Genomic DNA, 14,652 nt, shown 5'->3' on the forward strand with positions numbered 1-14,652 from the left:
TGTGCACTAGTTCGGTGAAGAGATAGTGAAATAAAAGTAATATGGATGATAATGAGTAGTAATTGCAATCTGAAATAAAAATGGCAGAAAGCAAACATGTAGCAGAATTTGTTGTAAACGGTGTTTCAATGCTTGGAAATAAGACCTAGGGATCATACTTTCACTAGTGGACACTATCAGCAATGATACCATAATTGAATACATAGATATTATCACTTCACTATGCTACTCTGAACCACTCTCCGGTTTGATAATAAACACAAATTCACTGCATAGGTCTGCATAAGCATTCCTTAAAGTTTGTATTCCCAATCTATGGACACCCCACGCTGTCACTTTGAGCATACAAAGATGGTACTAACTAGTCACCATAATTTATAAGTATTTCTATAAATTAAGCTTAAGAAACAAACACGGTGTGCACACTGTCACCTTCACACTGTTGGACAAGGTATCCCCGAAGATCACATAATAAAACCACTTGAGTAGCACAATAGTTGAAGAATAACATCTACTTATTCAACTAGATTACAATGCTCATGATCAAATAAAGATCATACATGGAGAGATAGATAAACCACATGGCTACGGTAAAGCCGTCAACCTCAGGGGAGAACTACTCACTCCTCATCATGGGAGTCAGCAATGGCGATGCAGATGGCGGTGCAGTCGATGGAGATGGCTCCGGGGGCAATTCCCGTCCAGGCAGGGTGCCAGAACAGAGACTTATGTCCCCCGAATCTTATCTGCGATGGCGGCAGAGCTACGGAATTTTTCGTGGATGAAGGCTGATTCTTTTAGATTTTTTTTGCGTCGGGAGCTTTATATAGGCGGAAGGGCGAGGTCGGTGGAGGCCTGGTGGCCCCACACCATGCCTAGGCGCGGGCTAGGGCAGATCTACTTAAGGGAAACTTGTTGCTGTTCTACAAACCTCTGCACTTGAAGGTTTATCGAACTCGGGGAGGTAGAGGTCAAAGATATCCCTCTCAAGCAACCCTGCAATTATGATACAAGAAGTCTCTTGTATCCCCAACACACCCAATACACTTGTCAGGTGTATATGTGCACTAGTTCGGTGAAGAGATAGTGAAATAAAAGTAATATGGATGATAATGAGTAGTAATTGCAATCTGAAATAAAAATGGCAGAAAGCAAACATGTAGCAGAATTTGTTGTAAACGGTGTTTCAATGCTTGGAAATAAGACCTAGGGATCATACTTTCACTAGTGGACACTATCAGCAATGATACCATAATTGAATACATAGATATTATCACTTCACTATGCTACTCTGAACCACTCTCCGGTTTGATAATAAACACAAATTCACTGCATAGGTCTGCATAAGCATTCCTTAAAGTTTGTATTCCCAATCTATGGACACCCCACGCTGTCACTTTGAGCATACAAAGATGGTACTAACTAGTCACCATAATTTATAAGTATTTCTATAAATTAAGCTTAAGAAACAAACACGGTGTGCACACTGTCACCTTCACACTGTTGGACAAGGTATCCCCGAAGATCACATAATAAAACCACTTGAGTAGCACAATAGTTGAAGAATAACATCTACTTATTCAACTAGATTACAATGCTCATGATCAAATAAAGATCATACATGGAGAGATAGATAAACCACATGGCTACGGTAAAGCCGTCAACCTCAGGGGAGAACTACTCACTCCTCATCATGGGAGTCAGCAATGGCGATGCAGATGGCGGTGCAGTCGATGGAGATGGCTCCGGGGGCAATTCCCGTCCAGGCAGGGTGCCAGAACAGAGACTTATGTCCCCCGAATCTTATCTGCGATGGCGGCAGAGCTACGGAATTTTTCGTGGATGAAGGCTGATTCTTTTAGATTTTTTTTGCGTCGGGAGCTTTATATAGGCGGAAGGGCGAGGTCGGTGGAGGCCTGGTGGCCCCACACCACCCCTAGGCGCGGGCTAGGGCTAGGCCGCGCCTAGGCATGGTCTGGCCACCCTGTGGCCTCCTGATACGTCTCAAACGTATCTATAATTTCTTATGTTCCATGCTACTTTTATGATGATACTCACATGTTTTATACACACTTTATGTCATTATTATGCATTTTCCGGCACTAACCTATTAACAAGATGCCGAAGAGCCAGTTGCTGTTTTCTGCTATTTTTGGTTTCAGAAATCCTACAAAGGAAATATTCTCAGAATTGGATGAAATCAACGCGCAGGGTCTTATTTTTCCACGGAGCTTCCAGAAGACCGAAGAGCATACGAAGTGGGGCCACGAGGGCCCGTAACCATAGGGCGGCGCGACCTGCATGGGGCCCACGCCGGCCTATGGTGTGGGGCCCCTGCGCCTCCTCCGACTCTGCCCTTCCGCCTATTTATTCCCTCCGTCGCGAAAACCCTATTACCGAGAGCCACGATATGGAAAACCTTCTAGAGACGCCGCCGCCGCCAATCGCATCTCGGGGGATTCAGGAGATCGCCTCTGGCACCCTGCCGGAGAGGGGAATCATCTCCCGGAGGACTCTTCATCACCATGATCGCCTTCGGACTGATGTGTGAGTAGTTCATCCTTGGACTATGGGTCCATAGCAGTAGCTATATGGTTGTCTTCTCCTAATTGTGCCATCATGTTAGATCTTGTGAGCTGCCTATCATGATCAAGATCATCTATTTGTAATGCTACATGTTGTGTTTGTTGGGATCCGATGAATATGGAATACTATGTCAAGTTGATTATCAATCTATCATATATGTGTTGTTTATGATCTGGCATGCTCTCCGTTGCTAGTAGAGGCTCTGGCCAAGTTGATACTTGTAACTCCAAGAGGGAGTATTTATGCTCGATAGTGGGTTCATGCCTCCATTGAATCTGGGACAGTGACAGAAAGTTCTAAGGTTGTGGATGTGATGTTGCCACTAGGGATAAAACATCGATGTTTTGTCTAAGGATATTTGTGTTCATTACATTACGCACCATACTTAATGCAATTGTCTGTTGTTTGCAACTTAATACTGGAAGGGGTGCGGATGCTAACCCGAAGGTGGACTTTTTAGGCGTAGATGCATGCTGGATAGCGGTCTATGTACTTTGTCGTAATGCCCAATTAAATCTCATAGTAGTCATCATGATATGTATGTGCATTGTTATGCCCTCTCTATTTGTCAATTGCCCAACTGTAATTTGTTCACCCAACATGCTATTTATCTTATTGGAGAGACACCACTAGTGAACTGTGGACCCCGGTCCATTCTTTTACATCTGAATACAATCTACTGCAAACATTGTTCTCTACTGTTCTTCGCAAACAAACATCATTTTCCACACCATACGTTTAATCCTTTGTTTACAGCAAGCCGGTGAGATTGACAACCTCACTGTTAAGTTGGGGCAAAGTATTTTGATTGTGTTGTGCAGGTTCCACGTTGGCGCCGGAATCCCTGGTGTTGCGCCGCACTACACTCCTCCGCCAACAACCTTCACGTGTTCCTTGACTCCTACTGGTTCGATAACCTTGGTTTCTTACTGAGGGAAAACTTGCTGCTGTACGCATCACACCTTCCTCTTGGGGTTCCCAACGGACGTGTGCTTCACGCGTATCACCTCCCTTCGTCTCTCCTCCAGACTTCGTCTTCATTACGGAAAAATAAGATCTTCGGCTTTTGTTTCGTTCAATTCTGAAAATATTTCCTGTACGACTTTTCTGAAATACAAAACAACAGAAAACAGGGAACTGGCACTGTGGCATCTTGTTAATAGGTTAGTGCTGGAAAATGTATAAAAGTGCAACGAAGTATGAGCAAAACATATATAAATTGGTGTAAAACAAGCATGGAGCATCAAAAATTATAGATACGTTTGAGACGTATCAAGCATCGCCAAGCTTAACTCCTGCTCGTCCTCGAGTAGGTAAGTGATAACAAAATAATTTTTGAGTTGACATGAAGCCAACACAATCTTGATCAAGTTATTGTAAAAGCATCGTGAGCTGGGATCAAAGTACTCTAAACATAGGCATGATAGATACAATTCTAACAATAGAACTCAACAACTATGTTATAGCATGAAGAGTAACTCAAACAAAGGATCATGAATAATAGTGCATTGAAAGCAATTGTTTGTTTATGAGCATAGATAAAACATAGAAAAGTGGTACTCAGCATGTCCTTTATGAAGTAGCAAAACATAAATACTAGGGCACCTTCAAAGTTCAGAGGGTGGCTAGATACAAGTAATTGAAGAACAAGCAATAGTCATAATCATGTATCAATTAATAATAATTTTTGGAATATGCATATTGCACTAAGAATGACAATTATGCTCTCTTAATTTGTGCATAAAGTAGAAGATGAAGACTCAACATAAAAGTAAAAGAGAGACTCTTTGCAGAGTAAGTAAGATAAACAAGTTTTATAAACCTTCCAAAAAGTATGGTACTTATTAGTTTTGAGCTCTCATTGCCCCTATCACAAGCATATTGAATGGTTAAAGTTAATGTGATGGCAAATATGCGCTATATGCTTGACAAATCACAAGTTGAAAATCTCATGCCCCTTGAATACGAGTACCTAAACCTCATGCTACTCAACTTATATCCCAAATAAGTTCTTGTTATTGTAAGTATACATGTATCATCGAGAACCGCCAATGGGGTACCTCCTGTAGGAGCAATCCCATGCCAAAATGACAAGATAAACAGACAATGAGCATCTCAGCAATTTTTTATTTACTATGGGTATAGCTTTTTATTGAAAATTCTTCATAGAATGCTCACTATGGCTCGCTGTAAATTTACACCATGAATGATGCATGGCTTAGATTAGCGGCCTAGGCATTTCTCAAACTCATATACAAACTCCATGGACTTACAAGTTTCCATTTTATTTCGCACCGCTAGGCATCCATAGACAAAAAAACATGACATCAAATAAATATGAATAAGTGCAATGTTGAAAGCGTCCCCCATGAAAGCATGGTTGTGCTAACTCCCAACTTGCAATTAGCAAACATATAAACTTCATAAGATAGTCACAATGATCAAGTTTATTAAGTGCAAGAAAGTAAATGTGCCATCAAGTTTGTGAGAGCTTTACTGACTAATTTTCTCATGCCAAAATTTAATTTGGAAGATAAATAAAATCATGATGAATATACTTGGAATATCAATAATGCTAGTAGGTAGATATGGTGGACACAATTGGAAAACTTTGGTTATTTGTGGTTGGATGCACGAGTAGAGCTCACACTCAGTACAGGCGAAGGCTAGCAAAAAACTGGGAGCGACCAACTAAGAGAGCAATAATTGCCATAATCATGCATAGCGACAAAACATTATCAATCAAATCATAAAGTGATATTACAAGTAAAAACTAAATGATCATAAAGGCTTTATTTGACTGGTTATAGTCATAACATGGTATAAGCATGTGCCAAGTCAAATCAATAAAGCATCAAAGGAGAATACCACAATATTATGCTTTGTATGATGGAAACAACACATGATTCTTTCAATAGCACATTATGCACTCTCAGCTATTTGAGACAAGTCATGCTACAACAATAAATACTAAGCATATGACAAGAATAACATCCAACATGACATGTCAAAGTCTATGCCACAGTCTAGACAAGCTTCCTTTTGCATCGCTATAGGCATGAAACATTTTACTCGTCTTCAACACCAATCAAATTATTTGAAATAAATCTCAGAGATGAAAAACAATATGGACCAGAGAGTTAATCATACATAATAAAGAATACTAACGAGGTCTGAACAAAACTCAAGTGAAAGAACAAGAGCTAAACGCAGTACTAGAAAACTAGAACACTCGCATAACAACAAGAGCAAAAATTAGAGCATTCTATGCAATTAAAATGGAGCGGGTCTTTCTACAAAATAAATGTGCCGAGATCAAACATATGCTACAGATTAAAAAAAAATAAAGACACTCCAAGAACAACACATAGCGTATGAAGCAATAAAATTATAGCGCATAGAGAGATGACATGTTGCTTTGTTGATGAAGAGGGGATGCCTTGGGCATCCCCAAGCTTTGACGCTTGTACCTCTTTAATATTTCTTGGGGTGCAGGGGCATCCACAAGCTTGAGCTTTTGTTCATACTTCATTTCATCACATCATTCTTCTCTCCCTACACTTGAAAACTTCCTTCATACAAAACTTCACACAATTCTTTATTAGCAGCATTGGTACAATCAAAATAAACAAGTCCACTTGGGTTAAGTTCTTACATATATCAAACATCTATTAAAGAATTTGATACTGTAGCAACTCTTCAAAAAGCTCTTTGATCAAAAGAATTCAAAAAGAAAGAGATTAAGAGGCAAATGCAAATAGTGACAGAAATCTGTTAAAACAGAATAGCAGGTAAAGATCGATTCCAAAAATCTACTGTTGCTCATCTCGAAAATTGGTCAACTAAATAAAGTTAGATAATAACCTGGGGCATATGCATAAAATTGGCAGCTCAAAATTTTGTTATGGTGACAACACAGAATCTGTTTTCAGGACAGCAACTTCCCCAAATCTTACTTTCTTCCTATTAGAGGCTATTCTTGGCACAAAAATGAAATAAAAATGATAAGGAGAGGTTATTACAGAGGTAACTACTTCTAAGACTCAACATAAAAGAAAAATTACAGAAATAAAACAATGGGTTGTCTCCCATAAGCGCTTTCTTTAATGCCTTTCAGCTAGGCGCAGTAATTTGAGAAGATGCTCACATAAGAAATATGAATTGAAGCAAAAGAGAGCATCAAGAAGCAAATATAAAACAAATTTAATTCTAATCCACTTCCTATGAAAAATAATCTTGTAAATAAACAAGTCATGGAAGCACAAAACAACTAGCATAGGAAAGCAAAACAAGTGGAACTTCAAAATTTTCAACGTAGAGAGGTGAAACTTAATATTGTTGAGATACACAAAACCATGTTTCCCTCTCTCATAATAACTTCCAGTAGTATCATGAATAAAATTAGCAATATAACTATCACATAAAACATTCTTATCATGAGTCATATGCATAAAATAATTATTACTACCCACATAAGCATAGTCATTCTTATTAATTGTAATGGGAGAAAATTCAACAAAATAGCTATCATTATTATTCTCATCACCATAATCATCAAATATAGGAGGCATATTGTAATCATAATTAATTTCCTCCTCAATAGTAGGTGGACTGAAAATATCATATATATTCACCATTGTAATCATCATATATTGGAGGTATAGTATCATCATAAGCAATAGAATAGTTATCTTCCAAAGTGTGTTCATTTGTAAACATATCATCATTGGAAGAAACATGGATAGTACTAATAGTACAACAATTATTAACATCATCATTTTCAGAATTGGTACCAAAGAGATTTTCAATATCAAAAGTAGTGTGCTTTTCCCAATCATGATCACTACTATAGGTAACAGGCATAGACTCATCGTCGAGTTCAGACTCATCAACAAAAACTATAATAGGAGCAACATGTTTAGGGGAAAATACCATTTCCTCTCTCCTTTTACTCCTCCTTCTCTTCTTCTTCTTCTTCTTCTTCTTCTTCTTCTCCTTAGGAGGGAGAGTCTTGAAAGGGAGATTCTCCACATACCCTGGTTTATTGTCAGAAACAATAGAAGAAACTTTGGAGGATTCCTCCTTTTTATTAATAAGAGCAAAACACATATTAGTCCTGTCATATTTTTGGTAAAGTTTCATCTTTTACAATATTTTGTATGTAAGTATTTGCATGGAAATTATCAACACAATAATGATGACATCCTTGTAGGACGCTATTCATATCAAGAGTACTCATATCTACCAAAGAAGTTTTCCTTGATAACTCTTCACACCCCAAAAATAATGTAAATTCATCATTCTGATTAGGAGTGATCATGTCATCACAATAAAAACTTGCAGTACTCATTGGATTTGAAAGGCTATTATCATGGCTTGAGCATTGAAAATTGAAATTACCTACTTCATAGCAAAGTTCACAAACAAAAGGGTAGAGGGCACAAACTTATTTACCAAGATCATTTAAAGCCTTGTCCCACATTCTAGTTTTTTCATTCCTATGATGGATACAATATTATTCTTTGATTTGATTCTTTTCACAAGGTCTAAGTGCTCCACAAAAATTAACATGCTTATAAGAAATAGTACTTTCAGAAGTTTGAGCATGTGTATTGCAATCATTAGCAACAGTTTCATTTTTCATGCAAGTGTCTTTATAAGGTTCATGATACATGTCCCAATTTCATTTAGGAACATTAATATGAGAAGCAAAAGCTCTATAGCAATCAACAAAAATTTTAGGATCAAGACCATGTTTAGCACTAAGCTCTTAAAAATCAGTAGTTTCAGCGAAAGACTTAATGCAATCATACTCATAGTTTATACCTGATTCTTTACCTTTGTCGTTATCCCAATCTTCGGTATTACTTTGAATTTCTTCAAGAAGATCCCACTTAGCTTCAACCTCTTTACTTGTGAAAGATCCCTATAAACAAGCATCTAGATAGTCCTTGTACTGTCCTAAAAGCCTTGCATAAAAATTATTACTAAAAATATTAATGGGGAGCTCATGAGTGGGAAATTTGAGCATTAGTGACTTCAGTCTCCCCCACACTTGGGCAATACCTTCTCCATCATGAGGATGAAATTTATAAATATAATTCCTATCTATATGCACTTCATGAGGAGGATAAAATTTAAAGTAAAAGAGAGATTCAAACTCCTTCCACTCGAGATGATGAGGATCATCTAGTAGCCGATACCACTCCTTTGCTTTGTCCTTAACTGACAGTAGAAATAATTTCGTCATGGAATTTTCTCTTGATAAACCTGCAACTGTAAACAACTCACAAAGTTCTCTAAGTTTCAACAAGTGATCACTTGGATGGACTGTTCCATCCCTGCATAACGTTCATCCATGATCTTTTCAACAATTTTCATAGGTATTTTAAAAGGAATACTTTCAGTAGGTTGATTTAAAATATCACAAGAATAATTAGAATTACCACATATGGGAGATAAAATATCACCAGAGAAAATTTTCTCCTCTAAAGCTAGGGGACTAAAAATACCATAAAAACTAGCTTCCCCAAGCTTAGATTTTTCCATAGTATTAGCAATAATAGTGTTCAAAGCATTCATGCCAAAAAAATTACTATTAGCATGCAAGTAAATTTCCATAGTTTTTTAATTTTCTCTCCAAACACCTCATGTCCTAACTCAAGATAAATACTATAAAGCTCTCTATTTTTGTTGTTTTTTTTCATTAAGCCTAACTAGTGAAAATAAAAACAAGAAACAAAAAGATATAATTGCAGAATCTAAAGGAAATAACTTCGAGCACTCACCAGCAACTAGAAGACTTAGTAGCCAGAGGATGTGAGTACCTTTTACCTTACCTCCCCGGCAACGGCACTAGAAAAGAGCTTGATGTCTACACACGCTTCTATTCTTATAGACAGTGTTGGGTCTCCAAGTGCACAGGTTTGTAGAACAACAACAAGTTTCCCTTAAGTGGATCACCCAAGGTTTATCGAACTCAGGGAGGTAGAGGTCAAAGATATCCCTCTCAAGCAACCCTGCGAGTATGATACAAGAGGTCTCTTGTGTCCCCAACACACCCAATACACTTGTCAGGTGTATAGGTGCACTAGTTCGGTGAAGAGATAGTGAAATACAAGTAATATGGATGATTATGAGTATTAATTGCAATCTGAAATAAAAATGGCAGCAAGCAAACATGTAGCAGAACTGGTTGTAAATGGTGTTTCGATGCTTGGAACTAAGGCCTAGTGATCATACTTTCACTAGTGAACACTCTCAAACAATGATACCATAATTAAATACATAGATATTATCACTTCACTATGCTACTCTAAACCACTCTCCGGTTTGATAATAAACACAAATTCACTGCGTAGGTCCGCATAAGCATTCCTTAAAGTTCGCATTCCCAATTTATGGACACCCCACGCTGTCACTTTGAGCATACAAATATGGTACTAACTAGTCACCACAATTCATAAGTATTTCTATAAATTAAGCTTAAGAAACAAACACGGTGTGCACATTGTCACCTTCACACCGTTGGACAAGGTGTCCCCAAAGATCACATAATAAAACCACTTGAGTAGCACAATAGTTAAAGAATAACATCTACTTATTCAACTAGATTACAATGCTCACGATCAAATAAAGATCATACATTAAGAAATAGATAGACCACATAGCTACCGGTAAAGCCCCCAGCCTCTGGGGAAAACTACTCACTCCTCATCATGGGAGTCACCAATGGTGATGAAGATGGCGGTGGAGTCGATGGAGGTGGCTCCGGGGGCAATTCCCCGTCCCGGCAGGGTGCCGGAACAGAGACTTCTGTCCCCCGAATCTTGTCTGTGATGGCGGCGGAGCTACGGAACTTTTCGTGGATGGAAGCCGATTCTTTTAGGGTTTTGCGTCAGGAGCTTTATATAGGCGGAAGGGTGAGGTCGGTGGAGGCCTGGTGGCCCCAGACTACCCCTAGGCGCGGGCCAGGGCCAGGTCGTGCCTAGGCATGGTCTGGCCACGCTGTGGCCCCCCTTCGTCTCTCCTCTAGACTTCATCGTTGTTATGGAAAAATAAGATCTTCGGCTTTTTTGTCCAATTCCGAGAATATTTCCTGTACAACTTTTCTGAAATACAAAACAGTAGAAAACAGGGAACTGACACTGTGGTATCTTGTTAATAGGTTTGTGCTGGAAAATGTATAAACGTGCAACGAAGTATGAACAAAACATATATAAATTGGTGTAAAACAAGCATGGAGCATAAAAAATTATAGATACGTTTGAGATGTATCACCGTCTTGACTGGGAATCATTCATGAAGGCTTTCTACACGAGATTTTATACTCCTAAAGAAGCTTATGACGATTTTTGTCATATTTATAATTGTTGGCCTCATCTTGGAGAAAGCATTGCTAATCAACTCATCTGTAAGAATCCTTGTCATGGTATTCCTGATAGTCTGATATTGATAAACTTCTATATCAGGCTGCCCCCACATCATAGGGATTTTTTTGGATAATTCGTCTGAAGGGAGTTTTACTAATATAACTCAACAGGAAGCAAGGAATTTATTGGATACTATTGCTAATAACTCAGTTGCATGGGATCTTGATAAAGATAATGAGCCTCGTTTTGATTTTGAGTATGAATGTGTAGAGAATTTCTCTACTAATATATTGTTTGAAGAATTGAAGGATAGGTTTGGCCTTGATCCTCATATTTTAGTAGAAGTTACTAAATATTTTGCTAATCATTTGAATGTTCCTATGAAAGGATTTAAGGTATTTACTAAACCTATCAAGACTTCACCATATATTACTAAAGTTGAGAAACAGGTTCAGAAAACTTCATCGGTTATTATTGAAGAATATGTGGAATCTCCTCCATATACGAACAGGGTGAAAGAAAATTTACTCACCACTGTTGCAAACAAGAGCGCTAAAAGATGTCACGAGATTTATGAACAAATCTCTATGAAGCCTCAAATTTCGGTCATGGAGGAATTAAATGAAGAACCTCCTTGTGAGTTTTATTTATGCGAAGATTCCACTAAGGTCATTCAAGGTAAGACTACTAGAATTGGTAAAACCATTATATCATGTGCTATTGGAACTTATCATGGTCTTTGTGATATTGGAGCAAGTTTAAGTGTGATACCATATTCTCTCTATCTTGGAATAAAGCCCGATATTGATCCAATAGACATGGAGGAAACAGGTATAACTATTCAACTTGCTAATAGAGAATTTATTAGTCCTCTAGGTATGGTAAGAGATGTTGAAGTATTAGTCGAAAAGATTAAGTATCCCACTGATTTCATTGTGCTTGGTTGCTCCCAAGATGCATCTTGTCCTATTATATTTGGTAGACCTTTCTTACATACTGTTGGTGCTGAAATTGATTTGCCAAAAGAGAGAGTGTTTATTAAATGTGCTGGAGAAAGTTTTTTTTGAACATGTGTTGTATTAATCAAGTAATATTGTTTTGGTTACAATCACTCAACACTTGATCTAAAACACACTCAGGAACATACCCATACAAAAGGCCTTTACAACTAGTAGTTCTGCTAAATGCAACAAAGCGATGAGCGGCACTGTTAGGGGTTCTTGGGATGAACTCAATCTTCAGGTTCTGAAAAGATAGAGCAGCCTGTTTTGCCTCGTTGATCACGATGCCTGCTTGCGATCTCCAATTTTTGTTGTCATTCCAGGAGTCAATGATGGATTTGCAGTCAGTTTCCAAGTAACACGGGGTGTCCAACGCGGAAGCCAATCGAAGACCCTCCAAGACTGCAATTGCTTCGGCTTTTTCAGGGGTAGCGCACCTCAGAATGGGGCTCCAGGCCGAGGAGATCGTATTTCTTTGGTCGTCTCTGACGATGGATCCCCAGTGAGTCGTGCCATTTGCATGGATGAAGGAGGCGTCAGTGTTCACCTTGGCCCAACCCAATGGTGGCTTGGTCCATTTTTGACTATTGTTTACCTTGTCCTTCTTCTCACCAGAAGCAATCACAGGAAAGAACAATGATTTTTTCTTCCGGTATGGTATCTGCATACCTGCATTAAGCTGCATGGTGATGTTATAATAATTTCTATGAAACAGGCAGAATCAAGAATCTTGGCTTTATTGTCACCAAAAATGGAATTATTTCGAAGGTGCCATGCTCTCCATTAGAGAAACAAGATTTTTCATCTCATACTATCATCTTGGTTAGCCATAATATTCAGAGCCCACTCAGGCCTTGTTTCTCTAAGATCCTCTTCCTTGGGTAGGTTCCAGACTTTGGCCAAAATCAGCTGAAGGGCTCTAGCCTTGGGGCATACCATGGTCGCATGATATTTAGTTTCTGGTTCGATACCGCATATACTACAGGTAGGGACAGTACCTTTAACAATTTTGGATCTCTTTGTTTGGACGGCTAAACCCTTGGAGGCAAGCTTCCAACCGAAGTTTTTAATCTTAGGTGGTGCTTTAGATTCCCAAATGAGGTTCCAAATCCTCCTCTCTCCTACCAGTTGTGAGCTAGAGCTGGCAGATGGAGAATTTGATTTACTTTCCAGAGCCAAGTGGTAGGCACTCTTAACCGAGAAGACACCATATTTGTCGGGATGCCATGCCAAGGTGTCTTCCCAAGGATACTAGGAATTCTTATTTTTAAATCTCCTCAGCATCATGAGGATAAAAAATGGATCTAACAAGGTTAACATTCCAATCATTGGTTTCTTGATCAATGAGATTGGCTACCCATCCGAGTCTTGATTTTGTGGGATTTAGATTTTTAGCTGCCCTCTTCGAATCCAGTTATCTCTCGAAATCCTCGTCTTCTTTCCATTTATAATTCACCAGGCTACACCTTGTTTGAGGAGCTCGAGCCCATGAGTGATACCTTGCCAACAAGGCGAGGCATTCTTGATATCCGTGAGCTTGCCAAAGGGATAGTATTTAGCATTAAGTAACCTGGCACATAGGCCATAGTTTAATTTTTCTATGTTTACTGATAAGAATTTAGAAAAGAAAAGTTTCAAAAAAATATTGTGGAAACTCTTGTTTCTGTGGCAGTCGCTTCATCGAACGCGGTGGAACGATACATACTTAATCAAGAGGAATCATATAGTAATGAAGAAAGAGAAGCTTTAGAATAAATTTTATCTCAACAACCACCACATTTACAATTGCGTATTCCACCTGATACTCTTGGAGTGTTACCACCACCCAAGGAAGATCCTAGTTTTTAATTAAAACCCTTGTCTGATGATATGAAATATACATACCTGAATGAGAAAAATATATATCCTGTTATTATTAGTGCTAATCTTTCAGGAGAGGAAGAAACAAAATTATTGGAGCTATTGCGTGCCCATAGGCCGGCTATTGGGTATTCTCTTGATGATATTAAATGTATAAGCCCATCTCTATGCATGCATAAAATTAATTTGGAAGAAGATGCAAAGCCTGCTGTTGATTATCAACGACGTCTTCATCCAAAAATGAAGGAAGTGGTAAGAAAAGAGGTAATCAAACTTATAGAAGCTGGAATTATTTATCCTATAGTTGATAGTAAATGGGTGAGTCATGTTCTTTGTGTTCCTAAGAAAGGTGGAATCACTGTGGTTCCAAATGATAAAAATAAACCTGTTGCTCAACGTACTGTTACTGGTTATAAAACTAGCAAGGTGGCCCTCGCAAGTGCGAGGGCAACCTCTTAAAAGGCTATTTACTTCCAATTTTTCATTGTTTCTATAATGTTTTATACATTGTAACTTTATAGAAGTAATGTTGTATATTTATTAAAACTACCAAACCTAGTGTTTAATGAATTTTACCCATTTAAATTATTATTTTTGCTTCCGTATCTTTGCTCAGCGATCAATGGCCATACCATATATCCACTAATATTTGTGTTAGTTTGGCTTTGTGTTGGCATAATTGGCGCATATGTGTGACTTACATAAATCTAGAGAACACCGCTTATATAATATTACAAACTAAATTACTCATCAAATATTTCAGGATAAATAAAAATTTGAAGTATTACGCAAAAATAACAATAATTATATAATTACATTTGCACACCCTTGTA

This window comes from Lolium perenne, chromosome 2, assembly GCF_019359855.2.
Source record: "Lolium perenne isolate Kyuss_39 chromosome 2, Kyuss_2.0, whole genome shotgun sequence".
Taxonomy (NCBI): domain Eukaryota; kingdom Viridiplantae; phylum Streptophyta; class Magnoliopsida; order Poales; family Poaceae; genus Lolium; species Lolium perenne.